Below are 19,518 nucleotides of genomic sequence, written 5' to 3'. Positions count from 1 at the left end.
TTATCTAAAAAAATACATAACTATTGAGCGCAATAATTGTGAATGCATATTCAAATCCATTTTTGCTGTTTGAGAATTAGTTGCAAAACAGATTCGCCTAGTTGATTTAATGAGGTAAGCATAAAGCCTGGAGTCAGCATAATCTTTGGACAGTAAATCAAAGAGCAAGTATGCTGTTCAGCCTGGCACTGATGTTGATTACTCAGACTACGGAAATTTCCATACGGAAATGGAAATTGTAAAAGCCGATAATAGGCCAAAACTTTTTAAGATTTTTAATGAGAATGCTAAGGGAACAATAAGAAAATATGGGGGATCATAAATTGTTAAGTGCAAACTTAAACCTCAAAATAGCTTATTGACATTTAATCAGGAAGTATTTGGCTGTTACTGCCGGAATGTTTAACAAATTATCTTTAGCTGCTCTGGCAAAGCAGCAGACTGCAAAAGACCCAAAAAGCTGTTAAGCAATGTATAGAGAGTCTGCGGAATTTGACAAGGCTAATGAAGATGAAGGAAAACTTGAAAATTTCTCTCTTAACTCTTAGGTTACCTATTTACATTTGACTTATTTGGACCCTTGTAACGACATACAAAAGGAAGGTAGATTTAATAAATAAATAAATAAAAAGGCTTTTGTGATTTAAGTTATATTTTACCAGCAGAAGAAACTTTTCTAGTCATGCATGACTTGAGTTATAAAGGATTTTCATCATCAATTTATTCAGAAATCGCAATATCTAGTTGATAAACTGAGCAGAGCACTGAAGAAAAAAAAAATAACAAAATTAAAAATTTTAATCACTCAAGATTTTCTGACTTAAGGCACTTTCCCTGTGAAATTCATTCTGTGTGGTTGTTTCCAGAGCTTTCCATTCAGATTATGTGCGTTAAATTAGAAATAAGGGTCGATATGGTCCTCTTCACACCATGGCATGATCTAATCTCATCTCATGACACTCTTCCTGTCCTCCTCACACCTCACACTTGTCTCAAACATTCTCTCCATTACGTCTCTCATCTTCACTCTACTCTTCAAGGATGCAGCATGGAATATTTCAAGCAGAAAGCAGCAATATATGTGACCAGTTATGACGAAAGAGCTCCGGACACAAAGAGGAAGCAGAAGTGGAAAAATAACAGCTGACACAGAGACGCACACAACAAACTTCAACACAACACCTGCACATTCGCTTCTTTTTTAGTATGAGGTAAGGTACACATCCTATAAAACTCTATTACCTAGTTTTCTTTCTTTTCTAGCTGGTAACAAAACACCTTTTTAAATTGTAATGCTACAAGCTCTCACATCTTTTTCACGTGTTGCTTAACGAAAACATATCTGATAGTTTTTGACTTGTTTGGTTGTTTTAGATAAATAACCAGTAACCTAGTTTTATTTCGTTTCTTACAACTTTAACAACGTTTTTACACTTTTCCAACTACGAAAACGATCATTACATTGTTTCCATTTCTGTTTGTGTTTATAACCTTTTTCTTGAAATGCACTGTGTACTTAAAACCTTAATAAAATCTTCCCTTACACCATTTTCATGATTTCGCCCTTTTCAGAGTTTTAAAAAAAGCACATAGCTTCCCAACACTTCTCCCTCCCTCCGAAATTCCTTCTTAGGTTCATAAGTTCATATTTAGGTCACTGGGGTGTACAGGGAGGGGAGGGGGGTGTACAAACAGGTGTCCATAACAGATGGCTTTTATGCCCCTCATCAATCAAATTTTTGGAGACAAGGCAGCCTTTACCCTCTCTACTGGCAATTGAACAGGAGGCACATTTAACACAGACGACACGTAGCCGTTCACCTGTATTTACTGTCTGTCACGCTGTTTTTCTTCATACACATGCTTCCTTTATATCAAAACATGTTTATTCAAAACAAACTCACACAAGCATGACACAACAATAACATTGAGCATATAAAATCTGACCTTAAAGAAGTGAAACTAGATACTTTGCATTCTGTATAGATGAAGGAAAATTAAAGGTTTTGTTTAAATATTAAGATACATTCTCCTATGACAGTTTAATGTGCAGAAACAACTAATCTGTTCATATATTCTATAAATTAGATTATTAACCTTTAAAATTCACTCACTTGCAAGCTTCACTAATAATTCTATTCATCAACTGGAATGAGACTTTCATGTACGCACGTTAGCAGAAGCTAGAGATTACCATTTATAAAGTTTTAAATACGTATATTTCTCTTACAAAAACACAGATTCCTTATTAACCCTTATTAACCCTTATTAACCCTCCCTTATTAACCCCCCGGAGCTATGTGGGCACTTTTTAGGATGTATTTTATTGAAAAATAAAGTAAAAAAGTTGTGACATTTGCCAAGTATGGTAACCCATAATCAGAATTGGTGCTCTGCATTTAACCCATTCAAGTTCACACAAACAGCAGTGTGTAGGGAACACACACACACACACACAGTGAAGACACCCTGGAACAGTGGGCAACTATTTCCTCCGTTGCCCGGGGAGCAACTGGGGGTTCAGTGCCTTGCTCAAGGGCACTTCATGGGTATTGAGGGTGCGCTGTTAATTCACTTTGCCCACCTAAAACTCCTGCCGGCACTGAGACTCGAACCTACGACCTTCGGGTTACAAGTCCAACTCTCTAACCATTAGGTCACAGCTGCCCCATAAAACCCACTCACTATATAACTCCAATTGGATTCGTCTGAGAGAAGAAAGTTTTTGGGTGAACTATCCCTTTAAGTGTGTCTTTAAGTTTATTCAGACAGATTCATTGATAAATGACTGATTAATAAAAAGGTTCGACTGATGTTTTGAAAGGAACAGAGCCAGAAGAATGAATTATCAGCAAAAAAATTATCACTCTAAGCTCGTCTGTCTTGGGAACACTAGCGGGTCTCCGACATATTCCTATTCACTTCAAATGGTAATATTCCAGAAACATTCATACAGTTTTTATACAAAATTACATTTTGTGTTCTGCAGAAGTCCTTCAGTCATACAGGTTTGTGAAATTATGTTGGAAATTCTGACAGATTTCCCATATTTGGGTGAACTATCCCTTTAAGGGCAGAAAAAAAATTATGCTAATACACTGAAAAAAAAAAAAAAACTGCTTCACCAGATTGAGTCAGCATCCTCTAAACGGCCTTAAACGGACGAATCATATAGATTAGTGGTCCCAAACCACGTTCCTGGAGACCCCCAACACTGCATGTTTTCCATGACACCTTAATCAAACACACCTGATTCAGGTCATCAGCTCATTACTAGAGACTCTAAGACCTGAATTGAATCAGACGGAGAGGTGCAAAATGTGCAGTGTTATGGGGCCTCCAGGAACGAGGTTGGGAACCACTGATATAGACGGTTTCAATGGCAAAAACAAACGTTACTGCGCATGCACGCTTTTGTGGCCCTAACTTGACTTATGGTAGACTTCCAAATAGAATCAATAACAACAGCTAAGTAGCCTCTCTAGAGTAGATTATTTTTGATAAGCAAAATATGTTTGCTGTGTAAATCAGACTTACTGATAATGCAAATCCATTGTCTGCCAGCAGAAGGTGCTTTAAATCGGTTTCCCCAGCAACTGCTGTACAGCACTGAGCTCACAAACGCTGCTTTATCAGGCATATAACAAGCAAGATTAAAAGAAAATGACTTCGAAAATGTAATATACTAATTAAAGAGAGTCTTCCTTCAGAAATACAGTAATATAAAAACACCCGTGCCTCGTTTTGATTTTTAAACTTGCAGTAACTTACGTGCTCATGTTTATTCAAGGAGCCTTTTGGAAAATCGGTCAGTTTTGAAATTATTAGCACCACAAATAAATAAATGTATGGGAAACATATCCCACAGCACAACCACCTGAGCCCAACTTCAGTCTACTCATCACTTTAACTGCATTTGTAGACAGCGAAATAGCCAGACAGATAAACCCGATGAAACAGTAAATTCTGAAATTCATTCTGCAACCTCTTGCCAATGTTATCATAAAGTATGTGTGTCCGTATAGTGTCACGCAGTGCTGACGCTGCCGTTTTGACAGTTTATTGTTCAGTATACACAGTGTAATTGTGCAGGCGTGGCTGTGATTGGACTGTCATTTCACCTCAGGGGTGACTAGTGTTTGTGACGTCTGTACAAAAGCGAGAAGTGACGCAGTTTCAGCTGAGAATGTGGAGGCATGATTCAGACTGCAGGCTTTCAGAAACAGAAATGAGGAGAAGAGGAATCTTAGACAGCAATGTGATAACTGAGCTGCAGTCCAACAGATAAAACTGAGTTCCCACACAGACGGCTGGCTGTATAATCACTAGATCTCTTACCTGGACAATGTGTTTGTGTGTGTTGTTATAAAGATGACAGCTGGGTGATGATATTCAGCCCTGTTGCTGCAGCGGTCATCACTCCTCCATCTGCACATCATTCCTCCTCTCTGTTATTCTTTTATGTCTTATGCTTAGCCAGCCCCTGTAAAACAAAAAAAATATTTTTTATAGGACACAATAACACTCCCAAGAACCCGAGGTGCCACACTTCACGCAGTGAAACTTCAGGCAGTGTGTCCAGGCTTCATGCATAAGAGAGTGAATGTTATTGAGTTATTGACATTTTGTATGGATCACAGTGTGTTACATAATGTTTAGCGCTGACCTACTAAGACTAGAAATTAAAGAGAAAGAACAACAACAAAAGGACAACTTCAGGTTTATCTGTATATATTGCATTTTACAACACGTATTCTTTCAGGGTAGCTTCACAGAAAATTTATGTTTCAATGTTACAATCAGGTTGCTCTGTTATTTGTCAAAGATGTATAGAAGCTTGTTTCCACCACTGAATAAAAAAGCCAATTGTGACTATTTCAGATTTTTTTCCCCTCACAAGTTTGAGTTTACATTAGCAACTGTGCATAATAAAGTCAAAACTGCATCAAATAAACTACTAGGTTTTTTTTTTTAGCACACTGATGTGCAGTTGCAAGGCAGCTCTTGTAAATTTCCTGATACTTTAGTAGAGATGCACAATATAGGTACTGCATTGGATGCTCTGATATTGAAATCTTTGTACATTAACACGGTTGATATTGGACATTTAATAGTGCATGCTTATTTCCCTTGTGCCATCATCTAACAGTCACTTAAAATTAATATTTAAAACACTAATAATTTAAAAACAGTGTTAAATGTATTTTTTATAGCAAATCTTAAAATATCGCTTTTGTTGATTTTCAAATTCACTTATAACTTTTTAAACAATCTATTTTAGTGTACAACCATTTAAATACCATTTTGTTGATAATTGGTCATAACATTGGCTTATTATCAAGTTTTAAAATCAGTATGTCCTTAATACCAAGTAAAAAGAGCCTATGTCCACATCCAAAGATAGCATCTGTGCACTGACACACACATAATGAAGTCCCTGTAGTGTGAGATGATGAAATTCTCATCTGTGGTTGATGCTCAACAACAACATTAATCACTGACTTCTTGTGTGGTAACAAATTACAAAAGATTTCACTGGAGCTCATTAGGCAGCGGCCCACCAATTCCCCCTCTCACACATCACAGTTAATGCAGGGCACAGAAATCTGCAGTTTCTTCAATAGAAGCAGAACATCTCTTGGGACACCATGCAAATTGTGAGAAAAATAGCGATTATATTAGCTATTACAGCTCTAAACATAGATTGTGTAATCAGCAGAGGTGAGTGCATGTTGCCATTTTTGATCAGGGGTTTAATAGTCTTCACTATTCTGTCTGTCACCATTCAAGGCTCCCAAGACTGTCTGTGTGTACTAAGGCCCAATCCCAATTCTACCCCTTAGCCCTCCCCCTTAGCCCTTTATTTAATAAAAGTCGTGGGGCAGCGTTGACAAGTTTATTTTGTCCTGGATGTGTGAGCTGCGCGATTTCTGATATGTGTGTGTGTCAGTAAGCAGTGCTTTAATACAGAACGATAATTAAAGGCTCTAATGCACACCAGTACACCAGTATATATGTGTGTATTGTTTTATTCTGTGCTTTAAGTGGGTCGGTACGCACCGGTACTCAGTACCGCCACTTCTAAATATAGCTCTTGAGTGTACCGCCACCTCTCCGTGCGCCCAGAATGTGCTTTTAGCGTACCGGTACGCTCATTTGGACATCTGTTTTAATAGAGGTTTTAATCCTTTGACTGTGCTGCCGCTTTTCAGAGCACCCTTCACAATACACGTTTCCTAATTCGTCCCACCGAGAGCAGAGACTACATTACCCAAACTTTTGCCGTTGTCAGTGTCGATAACTCAACGTGGCCGGAGATTGTTTGTGAAACGCACACACTCGGCTCTGTAAAAATACAAATACAATGAAAAACACTTAATATGCTCTCCTGGCTTCAGACTCTGAGTACTAAAAGAACACGGTCAGAATCAGATGACTCGCTGGCTCTATGGTTATGTCATGTTTTATCATTTATTTTATGTACATTTTGTAAAAAAAAAATGCACATTTGCACATTTTATTTATGTTCAGTAGCTCTTTCTAAGGGTATTTTTTTCAAAATCCTTTTGCACATTTTATTTATGTTCAGTAGCTCTTTCTAGCTCAAGCAAATCCACAAACTAATAAAAGGATTTATTATTTTTTTACAAGGTCGTCTGTTAACTGCTGTATATAAAACCCCTTCAATATAGTTGTTGTTACCTCAGGGGATGAGGGGAGTCATAAAAAAAAATATATATATATATATATATATATATATATATATATATATATATATATATATATATATATATATAGGCTATAATAGAGTACCGGCACCTCTTTTGGGCCACTTAAAGCACTGCAGCCAGCATTTTCCAATGCACGTGCAAACACACACCTCAGTAATCAAGTAAGATCTATGGAAATGTGTTGTACCATGTGTGTAATGAAGCTGCTGATCCTCATTAGCATATTTGTCATGATGGTGGAGCTGAGATGCCATGATTCCTGCTGCCGAGAGACAGAGTATCTCTCTTATATAACCACCCATGCAAAGACACACTCAAAAGCATACACTTAGGTCAGGGAAACTCTAGCTAATGGGTCTCCTTTCCCTACATGATAGGTTCATAGTGCAGAGAGATCAAATGATATTCAATAAACATCTGGACCTATCATCCATAATAATAACCTTACAGAAATAAGCAGCTTATTTTACATCCACATCATTTTACATTATGGTATTGCATAAAAGAGTTTACAATTTTTCAGACATTTTTGTCCATTCACATTTTCTCTAGAATGAGAAACTCCTCCTAGTACATATTTTCAAATACAAAATTTTCAGCAGTCATTACTCCCATCTTCAGTATCACATGATCCTTCAGAAATGAATTTAATACACTGATTTGGTTCTCAAGAAACATTAATCACTTAGTCAATAATAAAGGTTTAATTAATGTTTAAAAAATTTATGTAAAATCTTTTTTTGCTGTCAAATAGTTTTGTGATGCATTTTTTTCAGGATTCTTTGATGAATCGAAAATTCAATAGAATAGTATTTATTTGAAGATTTTGTAACATTATAAACATCTTTACTGTCACAGTCATCTTTACTGAAGTATATTCATTTTTTATATATTTTTTAAATTTTACTAACCCCAAACTTTTCTTTATTGACTATGTCAGTGGTTCCCAAACTGGGGGGCGTATTGGTTCCCAAACTGGGCGGAGGTATTGCAGGGGGGGCGCGGCACGGCTACGGCTTCCCGGGTTAGTTACAATGCTAGCATAACAGCATGGACAAGTTTGTGACAGCGCTCCCAGCTAAACGCAAACCAGATGATGAATCTTCACCAAATGTAGCAACTTCAAAAGCAAAGACAAGAAAATATGACGAGGCATATCTCGCACTCGGCTTCACCAGCACAACAGTGGGTAAGGAGGAAAGACCACAGTGTGTTGTGTGTCTAAAAATACTAGCTTGCGACAGTCTGAAGCCGAACAAACTAAAACGCCACTTGGAGACAACACATCCCGAGCACAAAGACAAGCCGGTGGAGTTCTTCAGAAAAAAACTCACACAGTGTCGTGCACAGCAGAGTCGCTTTACTAAAGCAGCATCCCTGCCTGCAAATGCTCAACTCGCATCCTACAAAGTTGCCTACAGAGTTGCTCAGTGTAAAAAGCCACACACTATAGCCGAGGAATTAATACTTCCCTCTGCGATCGACATGGTCTCAACTATGATCGACGAAGCCACTGCCAGCAAGCTAAAGGCCATTCCTCTCTCAAACAATACTATCTCAAGACGTATTTATGATATGTCAAAAGACATAGAAGAGCAGCTAAATGACAAGATACGGGACCGACGCTTTGCTCTGCAGATGGATGAGGCGACTGACAGTAATAAAGACTGCTTATTGATAACATACGTCAGATTCATTGATGCCGATGATTTGAGGGAGGATTTGCTTTTCTGCAAACAAGTGACGAGCAGAGCCACTGCAGACGAACTGTTTAAAATAATTGACACTTACTTGAGAGAGGCCGATCTGAAATGGGAGGACTGTGTGGGGATCTGCACAGACGGGGCTCAGGCCATGGCTGGGAGAAGAGGGGGGCTGCAAGCGCTCATCAAGCGCATCTCCCCTGACGTGCAGTGGACACACTGTATGATACACCGAGAGGCGCTGGCGTCTAAACAGCTGAGTCATGAAACTTGCGTACCTCAGTGACAGGTTTCAAAAACTCAATGAGCTAAATCTGCAGATGCAGGGCAGCAACACACACCTTCCACATCTGGCAGATAAAATCACATCATTCACAAGAAAGCTTGAGATGTGGGAGCAGCGAGTTACAGAGGGAAATATAGACTCGTTTGAGAACCTGAAGTCATTCATTGAGGTCAACAAGCTGCAGAACACAGTGATCCCATGCATGAAAGCTCACATCTCTGCCCTCCAAAAGCATTTCCAGAGGTACTTCCCAGTGCAGGATCCTACACAATATGACTGGATCCGAGACCCCTTCAGTGCAACACCACCTGCCGAATTCAGCACTACAGAGAATGAACAGTTCATTGATGTCACCTCTGATTCAACAATGAGGCTTGAGTTTAAGTCTAAGACACTAGCTGCATTTTGGATTGGAGTGGAGAAAGATTTCCCACTGCTAGGTAAAAGAGCTCTGGCCACACTCCTTCCATTTGCCACTTCTTACCTATGTGAGATAGGTTTTTCTGCTGTGGCCTCCATCAAGACTAAATACAGATCAAAGCTGGACATTGAAAATGAACTAAGAGTAGCAGTCTCACAGCTGCAACCCCGATTTGAGAAGATCTGCAGCATGAAGCAAGCCCACACCAGTCACTGAAAAGATGTGGACATTAAGGTGCAGTTTTTGCAGAGTTAAATGTTAAGGATTTTGTTATTTTCTTCAGAGAGCTGGTAAAGTGTAAAAGGCCACTTTCATGCAGGAATGGAGTTTATAAGAAGATGTGTTGAAAGCCATGAACACCATTACATGGTAAAATTTTATGATACATGATGCAGTGTCACTTTTAATAATTGTGAAGGTGATTTGTCTTTTTTTTTTTTAGTTTTGTTCAGGAAGAAGTTGCCATTTTGTATGACTTACAATGTTAAGTAAAGTCCAGTGGAGTTTAGAAACAAAGGATTTGTATGTTTGTGTCAGTGTGGGGGGGCTCGAAAATATTCTTATCTTCAGAAAGGGGGGCCCTGCAGAAAAAGTTTGGGAACCACTGGACTATGTGAATGTTTGAATGCAACCTTCTATTGATCGAATATGGAACTACTATTTAATTTATCTAAGGATGTAATGAGCCTCCCTTTGAAGGGATCAATATGCTTAAAATGTACAAAAAGTTTTGAGAATTACATAAATATTGGAAATTGGAAAAGTTGCTGCTTAAGTTTTTATAATAGCAATTTGCATATACTCCAGAATGTTATGAAGAGTGATCAGATGAATTGCATAGTCCTTCTTTGCCATGAAAATTAACTTAATCCCAAAAAAACTTTCCACTGCATTTCATTGCTGTCATCAAAGGACCTGCTGAGATCATTTCAGTAATCGTCTTGTTAACTCAGGTGAGAATGTTGACGAGCACAAGGCTGGAGATCATTATGTCAGGCTGATTGGGTTAGAATGGCAGACTTGACATGTTAAAAGGAGGGTGATGCTTGAAATCATTGTTCTTCCATTGTTAACCATGGTGACCTGCAAAGAAACGCGTGCAGCCATCATTGAGTTGCATAAAAATGGCTTCACAGGCAAGGATATTGTGGCTACTAAGATTCAACCTAAATCAACAATTTATAGGATCATCAAGAACTTCAAGGAAAGAGGTTCAATTCTTGTAAAGAAAGAAAGGCTTCAGGGCGTCCAAAAAAAAAGTCTAGCAAGCGCCAGGATCGTCTCCTAAAGAGGATTCAGCTGCGGGATCAGAGTGCCACCAGTGCAGAGCTTGCTCAGGAATGGCAGCAGGCAGGTGTGAGCGCATCCGCACGCACAGTGAGGCGAAGACTTTTGGAAGATGGCCTGGTGTCAAGAAGGGCAGCAAAGAAGCCACTTCTCTCCAAAAAAAAACATCAGGGACAGATTGATCTTCTGCAGAAAGTATAGTGAATGGACTGCTGAGGACTGGGGCAAAGTCATATTCTCCGATGAAGCCCCTTTCCGATTGTTTGGGGCATCTGGAAAAAGGCTTGTCCGGAGAAGAAAAGGTGAGTGCTACCATCAGTCCTGTGTCATGCCAACAGTAAAGCATCCTGACACCATTCATGTGTGGGGTTGCTTCTCATCCAAGAGAGTGGGCTCACTCACAATTCTGCCCAAAAACATAGCCATGAATAAAGAATGGTACCAAAACCCCCTCCAACAGCAACTTCTTCCAACAATCCAACAACAGTTTGGTGAAGAACAATGCATTTTCCAGCACGATGGCGCACCGTGCCATAAGGCAAAAGTGATAACTAAGTGGCTCGGGGACCAGAATGTTGAAATTTTGGGTCCATGGCCTGGAAACTCCCCAGATCTTAATCCCATTGAGAACTTGTGGTCAATCCTCAAGAGGCGGGTGGACAAACAAAAACCCACTAATTCTGACAATCTCCAAGAAGTGATTATGAAAGAATGGGTTGCTATCAGTCAGGATTTGGCCCAGAAGTTGATTGAGAGCATGCCCAGTCGAATTGCAGAGGTCCTGAAAAAGAAGGGCCAACACTGCAAATACTGACTCTTTGCATAAATGTCATGTAATTGTCGATAAAAGCCTTTGAAACATATGAAGTGCTTGTAATTATATTTCAGTACATCACAGAAACAACTGAAACAAAGATCTAAAAGCAGTTTAGCAGCAAACTTTTTGAAAACTAATATTTATGTAATTCTCAAAACTTTTGGCCACGACTGTAATATTTTCACTCAAAGTGCCCTTGTAAATTTAAGATATTACAAACAAGGATTTTGTATGTTGAAAGACAATCAATTTCATAGCGTTCTTTTTGAATGAATAAGTGGGAGAGCACAAGATAACCTAAAATTAACAAGCATGCAGGGGTCATGCAGACGTCCTGTGGAAACTCCACAGACTCCAAGACGCACAAACATTCTTTGCACATTACGCTAAGCTAAAAGAGAAACCACCTGATACTCCATTTGCTATTGTGAATAAGCTGTCTCCATGACACCAGTTGCATTCCAGTTACATAATCTATGATAAATAAGAAGTTAAATACATTCTGATGGTGACTCGCAAGGTAATGTAATTTTTCAGACACACAAGCCCTAATATTGACTAAAGTGGCCTAAAACTATTTTTTCCCCTCACGTGTGACATGGATGACTTTTTTTTTTTTGGACAGTGTGAAAAAAAAAATCATAATTATAATGACACCGAATATGAATTTTATATTACAATCTCTGCCAGTTCCATACTTAAAAGTAATTCTGATGTCAAAAATCTTGCCTAATGGCCTACTTGGTATGAATAATAATTTATGTAATTCCACTACAGAAAGGTCCAAAAAATGAAATAAACAACAATAATGATTATTTTTATATTCATTTATTAATAAAATATACTCTTTTTTGGCCCCTTTCTGGGCAATACTTCCTATAGTGGAATATTTATTCTATGCATTATATATTCTCAAGCGTGACACTTTTTTTTTGACAAGTGATAACCTCAGATGTTGTAACAAAATATGATGACATATTAAATTTGCTCATAATACTGGTCTAAGAGTGTTACCTGTTTAGAACAGTGTCTGATAAGGCCCACATTTAAAAGTCATGAACAACCTCTAACAGACATAGGCTTCTGTTGGCAAAGCAAAATATCTCTTACACGGAAGGACATTCCTCTAATACTTCTGGCAAAGCCAAGATTTATGTGCAAACAAGTTTGGCTTTGTTTTGGCAACACGTGCAGAGTCAGACATTCAAATACTTTTGCCAAACTCGTGCATGGGTCATATCAAACCACTGACATTTGATCTATATCATCTACTGTAACACAGTAAATCAAGCCCAGAGCATCACATTCTGGAGTATAAGTTAACCAACAAGACCAGACAGAACAGAGCAATGACACTGTAGTCACAAGTGAAAGTTGTATGTGATGGATAGCGAGAGATAGCACCTGTTAATATTAGCTGTATTATTTGAGCTTTTAGTGGCTTTATTAATTGAAATTAAAAGAAGCAACAGTCAAAGCCTGATTTGTTCACGTTTGTGTAGCTGCACAAACCTTTTTCCTTTCTGCTGAAGCCTGATTTGTTCACGTTTGTGTAGCTGCATAAACCAGTGGTGCTTCGTCCCGATCGAAGGGGCAGTCCTGACCTCTATAAGTCGGCTCGTAGTCGCCATTATAAGTCGCCATTCATCAGATCAATTCTCCTTCAGCAACGAGGATCATCTCTTCGCTGACTAAACTGCAAAGAAGCAGCTGTGGAAGAAGCTCCAGCTCTGCTCACCGCCATAGAAGAAGACGAGGCAGTGACGCGATGTGATCTCTGCAGGCATCTGGCATCAGGAGCGTAAGAGCAAATTTCTAGAGCAGATCATGCAAGGAGCTCTTGCATGATGAAGACGGACACAGCGAGTGCGCCACCTGCCTTGGCCTCGCCCACACAGGTTGCACTCACAAATGGTTTGTGCTCTTTCTGTGAGAGCATGAGCCTCTAGTCTACACTCGCGGGTCACCTTGATTCATCAAGGCGGTGCCCCCCTCCAGGCCCTCCCATCCTTCTCCTCTCCTAAGAAGAAACAGCAGGGCAGCGGATCTCTCTCAGTGGGTCCAAGCGGTGTCACATCGGCTCAGTGCCCACATGCCCAGCCCTCCTTGTGTCCTCTCATATCGGTGTGCTTAACAAGTGAGGACCAGTGCTCCTCTTCAGCTGCGAGTGGACTGGTCTCATTCGGCCCATTCAGCCGCCGAAGCTGTCCTGAGGCGCTAGAGAGGAAAAGGAGGGCTTCCATTCTCGCCTCAGCCGAAAAAACAGCTCACTTTCACTCCTCACCTCTTCGAATACCTCTGAGAGACAGAATCTCATTTTCAGTGGGTCACGTCCTGCAGGTGCATCACACCACTGTGATAACAATAGAGCTGCAACTAACAATTATTTTTTCTGTCGACTAATCTAACGATAATTTTTTCGATTAGTCGACTACTCTAACGATTATTTTTATTAAAATAAATTATTAATCTAATGTTCTTTTTTGATTAGCTAATGAATCCTTTGGATAATTTTACAAAAAAAATATAAGTCGACTTCTAATATAATATTTCAACCTTTTATTCATTTTTTTTTCAAAAAATACTTCAATGTGGTTGAAGTTTTTACAGTGTAAAAAAATAAAGAGGCAAAGAAAATTATTTTACTATGGTAAATATGAGTTAACGATAGCGTTTATAATTAAACCACAGTAGCCACAAATTTACAGTTTTCTGAGACGTCATGAAATGTTCTTTAGCATCACAAACCATAAAATGTAGTCAGGGTTCATGGTTTATTTCCATAATAGGTAAACACAGGTCAAGTTAACACAATCACATTTACTTGATTCAGCAGCTGCACGATGTGACGCCGAGAGTCCTGTCTTGAATCCAGAGATCTGGAGCTGATTCGGTGTAGATCGGTAGCTTGGTGGTTCATGACTGTTGTCTCGCGGCGCGCAGTCTTTTAACACTTGTTCGAAACCTGCACCAACATAGACTTACTTTATTTATTTATTTTTTTAGTTTATCCTACTTACTTCAGCCGTTACGGGTGATCATACCAATAACTTGTAGTTTATACAAGAATATCAGAATTATGCAATGAGCAAGTCTGCGTTTATTAGACACTTAATAATATCACATCAGTTTGTGCTTTTAGAATCACCGAATCTGCTGCGGTCGTTCCATCACATCTGCAGCAGAGACCTGAATCAGGAAGTTGGTCACCAGATAACACGGTAACCATTTAAGGGAAGTTGTGGCCTAATGGTTAGAGAGATCGGACTCCCAATTGAAAGGTTGTGAGTTCGAGTCCCGGGCCGGCAGGAATTGTGGGTGGGGGGAGTGCATGTACAGTTCTCTCTCCACCTTCAATACCATGACTTAGGGGCCCTTGAGCAAGGCATCGAACCCCCAACTGCTCCCTGGGTGCCGCAGCATAAATGGCTGCCCACTGCTCTGGGTGTGAGCTCACAGTGTGTGTGTTCACTGCTCTGTGTGTGTGCACTTCGGATGGGTCAAATGCAGAGCACAAATTCTGAGTATGGGTCACCATACTTGGCTGAATGTCATGTCACTTTCACTTTCACATTTCACATTTAAACCGTAACACCGGCAAGTGCCAGTATGTTTTCCTCGGAGGTGCTCGTGCATCACAGTTGTGCTGCCGTGGTACACCATAATCGTTTCTGCAAAGGGAACAAAGGACCATTTTATTTGGCCTCTGTTTAAAGTATTCCTATACTTTTGATAACCGTGGTCTCTGTTTTTGTGATAGAATGCAACTTTCTCCATTCCCAGGAGCAGAAGCCGCCATTACGCAAGATGTAAACAGTGTGACGCATCAACGCATTTCACGCACGCCAACGTATTTTTGTAGTCGACGTAATCGATGACGTTGACGCGTTGTTGCAGCACTAGATAACGGACCCAAATACTTTAAAGAGCAAAATTCCTCATCCTCTCACAAGCACAAACACATGAACACAGACTCCCGCTCGGGGCGCCGGACTGGGGGTAAAACCAGTACTGATTACCAGGGCCCCAAAGGAAGAGAGGGCCCTTGAAAAGTCTGGAATATGTATTTTCGGGGGGGGGGGGGGGCATTAGGACTGCCTATGCATAGGGCCCGGGATCTTGTGCAGCGCCCCTGTCCCCGCTTTTTCAAGGCGAGCTCTTGTTTGAGAAAATAAAGCCTCTCGCCTCCCATTATACATAACGACGGCCCCATGGCCCATCCCGTTGAGAAGGGACCTTCTCTTGCAGGCGAAAGGCATGAGCTGTGGAGCCTTCATGTCTGGTGCCTCAACTGGAGTCTGGTAGGCTCCCAGCGAGAGTAAGTAACACCATTCTTGAGGAAAGAGCGCCGTCTACGAGACGGCTCTATGTCCAGAACAGTATGTGTTTGCCTTCGGTTAAGCAAGTGGGTGACTTGCAAGTGCTGTCAGTCAGCGCTTTGTGTCTTGAGTTTGGGCTTAATGACCGTAAGGTCTCACTGGATTGTTCATGCTATAGCTTTGGCTTACGCATCTGAAGGATTGGAATGCTCTATTGGTGTGAGAGTCCACTCCACAAGGGGAATGGCCTCCTCATGGGTGTGGTCCAGCGGGATATCTATAAGTGATATCTGTGGTCGCCGGCTGGTCCACTTTTGCCAGATTCTACAAATTAGACATTCCCGCCCTGCAGGCACAGATTCTATCTGTCTAACCTCCCTTGTGGGAAGTAGTTTCCCAAGCCCTCAGCTAAGCTCAGGGCAAGATAATGTCCAGGTCCCTTAGGGCCCTTATTATTGCTTTAACACTGGGCTCGCAGAGCAGCATGTGATTAGTGCTCATAGTTCCCTTATCTCAGGGAACCGAGGTTACGTCAAGTAACCGAAAGCGATTCAAGCGATATCTTCTCCAGCAATGCTGTAAGATCAGAATGCTAGTAATACCACTTGTCGAAATATGTTTACTTTATTACTGGAAAAGTGCTTGATGATCCATTAAGCATATGCACAAACAAACCATACACAAACTACTATAGAGTTTGGCATTTCCCATAATGTATGTGTTTGTGTGATCACTGTGACATTTGTCTACAGGCTACAGTTTGTTTGAATTCAAAAGGTGGATCTAACGTGATGAAAGGGCTTTGCTGAAATACCGGACTCATTCAACAACACTGTCAGTACGAGGGATTAAAGAAGTCTTCAATGTGAGAACTACCAGAAACTACCCTCTTTTTTTCCAGTTAAAATATGAATGCCAGCTCTTGTTGAGTCAACAACTCTGCCTGGCATCCAGTGGTATGCTCATTATGGCCTGAGAGCACCATTAAAAGTGTGATGCTGAGCCTCAAAATAAATTGAGTTTGGCTGCCTTTGGGCAATCTTCAGGGAAAGCTAAATATAGAACATGATTTATCTCATTGCCTATTAAGTGTTTCAAATACATTTTGTCTATTATATGGGAATATAAAAAAAAACAGATATTGTAACATAGAAGTTTCATTAACATTCTTTGAGGTAAAGGCATATTTTTAATGATGCTTTACTAATATATATAAGCCATTTACTTAGCCGATCAATGAAAGCAGTGCCAAACACATATGAGCTACATTTCGGTATTCCTTGAAATGCAAGCAGACACAGAGAGAAAGAGCAGGAATGGAAGAACAGGATGAGTGCTGATCACTTTTGCTAACACCATTCCTTCAATTACCTCCACTTCCTGAGGCTGTGTCTATGAAAAGACAATAGCTCATGTCACAAAAGTATAGCCTAACATGAACCACGTTCCTTAGCTATGGTATCTGCTATGGTAAATCACCAATTCCCGCTATTCTTAGGTCAGCCATCTATCAGTGCTGAAAACATTTGGTTGGTTGTAAGTAGAACACGTTAAGACAGATGGCCCCTGCAGCCAGTCTGGATCTCTGCCAGTGAAGACATTATAATTCAGACAAGGCATCAAATAAAGAGGACCTGGACATGCTCACACACACAAAATACAAAAACAGCAGGGTGACAGGTCACCTTGATGTGCATTAAATCACACTGAAACACACAAGGACAAACCACTAAATTTTCATATCACTGTAAGTAAAAAATAAATAAAAAAAACTGTAAAGAAAGTCATATGGTACTCCCTAAATGAAAAGACAAATTACATTTTTGCAACCATTGCTGTATAAATTATTTTCTTTACTGTATTATAGTAATTAACATTGATTACATTGAATATTTCACCAAAAGTTACAATTTGCTGAAATCATGAACATTATGGTTTGAAGCTAAAAACACTTTTAATGATGGATTTGTTTCTTACAGACATGCAGCAGCTTTTCACTACACAATACAATAATTGATGCACTGGAGTCATGTGGATTACTATTGGATCAATAATGTTTTTATATACTGTTTGAACTCTCATCATGATGACACCCATTCACTGCAGAGGATCTATTGGTGAGCAAGTGATGTAATGCAAAATTTCTTCTAAAGTAGAAAAAGCTCTTTTTATAAGGCCTGAGAGTTTCCTCAAATTAGAAATTTAGTGAATTATTTCTTTAAAATGTGATTTTCTTTGCGGGGGGTGGGGGGGGGGGTGGGAGTGATTAACTCATGAAAATTATGGAAAAATGCAAAAAAAGAAATTGTAATAATTTAAGATAAACATATATTTTTATTTGATTTTGGTGATAAAACAATATCCCCATTTCTTCATGTGATTCACACGGAAGTAATTCCAAGCACTGTGAGACTAGACAGACCTTTCATTAGAATATTCTTCTGCAAGACTAAAGGACAGTCTTTATCTCCGTCTCGCAGTCCTGTCAGCATCTTTCCATGTGTTATTATGCGTGTCCTGTCTGAGCGACTCACCCAGGAAAAGCATACAAACTGTGAAAAATCAAGATTTCAGTCCCTCCAGGATTTCACGATCGCTGGATTTATTGCAAAATCAAGCAAACTCCACAATTTTCATTAGAGTTATTGACAGTTAACCAGACAGTTATTGAAGTACACAGTACAGACTCAATGATGGCTGAGTAGAACTGTTTCAGCAGCTCCTGTGGCAGGTTTAACTTCCTCAGCTGGCGAAGGAAGTACAACCTTTGTTGGGCCTTTTTCACAATGGAGTCAATGTGATTGTCCCACTTCAGGTCCTGAGATATGGTGGTTCCCAGGAATCTGAATGACTCCACTGCAGTCACAGTGCTGTTCATGATGGTGAGTGGGGAAAGTGCAGGGGGGTTTCTCCTAAAGTCCACGATCATCTCCACTGTTTTGAGCGTGTTCAGCTCCAGGTTGTTAAGACTGCACCAGACAGCCAGCTGCTCAACCTCTTGTCTGTAAGCAGACTCATCACCATCCTGGATGAGGCCGATGACTGTAGTGTCGTCTGCAAACTTCAGGAGCTTGACTGAGGGGTCTTTAGAGGTGCAGTCGTTGGTGTACAGGGAGAAGAGCAGAGGGGAGAGAACACATCCCTGAGGGGCACCAGTGTTGGTGGAGCAGCTGTTTGACACGAATTTCCCCAGTCTCACTAACTGTTGCCTATCTGTCAGAAAGCTGGTGATCCACTGACAGATAGAGCTAGGAACAGAGAGCTGGGTCAGTTTGGTCTGAAGGGCTGTTGGGATGATGGTGTTGAAAGCCGAACTAAAGTCCACAAACAGGATCCTCACATAAGTCCCTGTTTTGTCTAGATGTTGCAGGATGAAGTGCAATCCCATGTTGATTGCATCATCCACGGACCTGTTTGCTCGGTAAGCAAACTGCAGGGGGTCCATTAAGGGTCCAGTGATGTCCTTCAGATAAGCCAGAACCAGTTTTTCAAACGACTTCATGACGACAGACGTTAGAGCCACAGGTCTGTAGTCGTTAAGTCCGGTTATATTGGGTTTCTTTGGAATGGGGATTATGGTGGAGCGTTTGAAGCAGGAAGGCACTTCACACAACTCCAGGGATCTGTTGAAGATCTGTGAAAAGATGGGGGCCAGCTGGTCAGCACAGATTTTCAGACAGGCTGGTGTAACGCCATCTGGGCCTGGTGCTTTTCTTCTTTTGTTCTTCTTGAAGATTTGGCGCACACAATCTTCACAGATTTGAAGAGCAGGAGGTATGGAGAGGGGGATTGCAGGAGGTGTTAACGGATGTGTAGGGAGATGGTCAGAATGGGTGTTGGGGGTTTCAAATCTACAATAAAACTCATTCAGGTCATTAGCAAGTCGTTGATTAGCCTCAGTGCAAGGGGATTGTGTCTTGTAGTTAGTGATGGCTCTCAGTCCTCTCCAAACTG

General features: G+C 40.3%; 1 protein-coding gene across 2 annotated transcripts in view; it reads right to left on the bottom strand.

Moving 5' to 3' along the window:
* The window catches only part of LOC132151736 (inositol hexakisphosphate kinase 2-like), a 46,997-nt gene that overhangs the window by 24,755 nt on the left and 2,724 nt on the right, over positions 1-19,518 (bottom strand). The window contains exon 2 of one of the 2 annotated variants that reach the window (XM_059560067.1): positions 4,339-4,483. The exons of the other annotated variant lie outside the window; for it this stretch is intronic. The gene's annotated coding sequence lies outside the window, so the exon portion shown is untranslated. The remainder of the gene's footprint in view (positions 1-4,338; positions 4,484-19,518) is intronic. 2 annotated transcript variants of the gene reach the window in all.

Source organism: Carassius carassius, chromosome 10, assembly GCF_963082965.1.
Source record: "Carassius carassius chromosome 10, fCarCar2.1, whole genome shotgun sequence".
Classification (NCBI taxonomy): Eukaryota; Metazoa; Chordata; class Actinopteri; order Cypriniformes; family Cyprinidae; genus Carassius; species Carassius carassius.
This window is presented reverse-complemented; position numbering and strand designations above follow the sequence as displayed.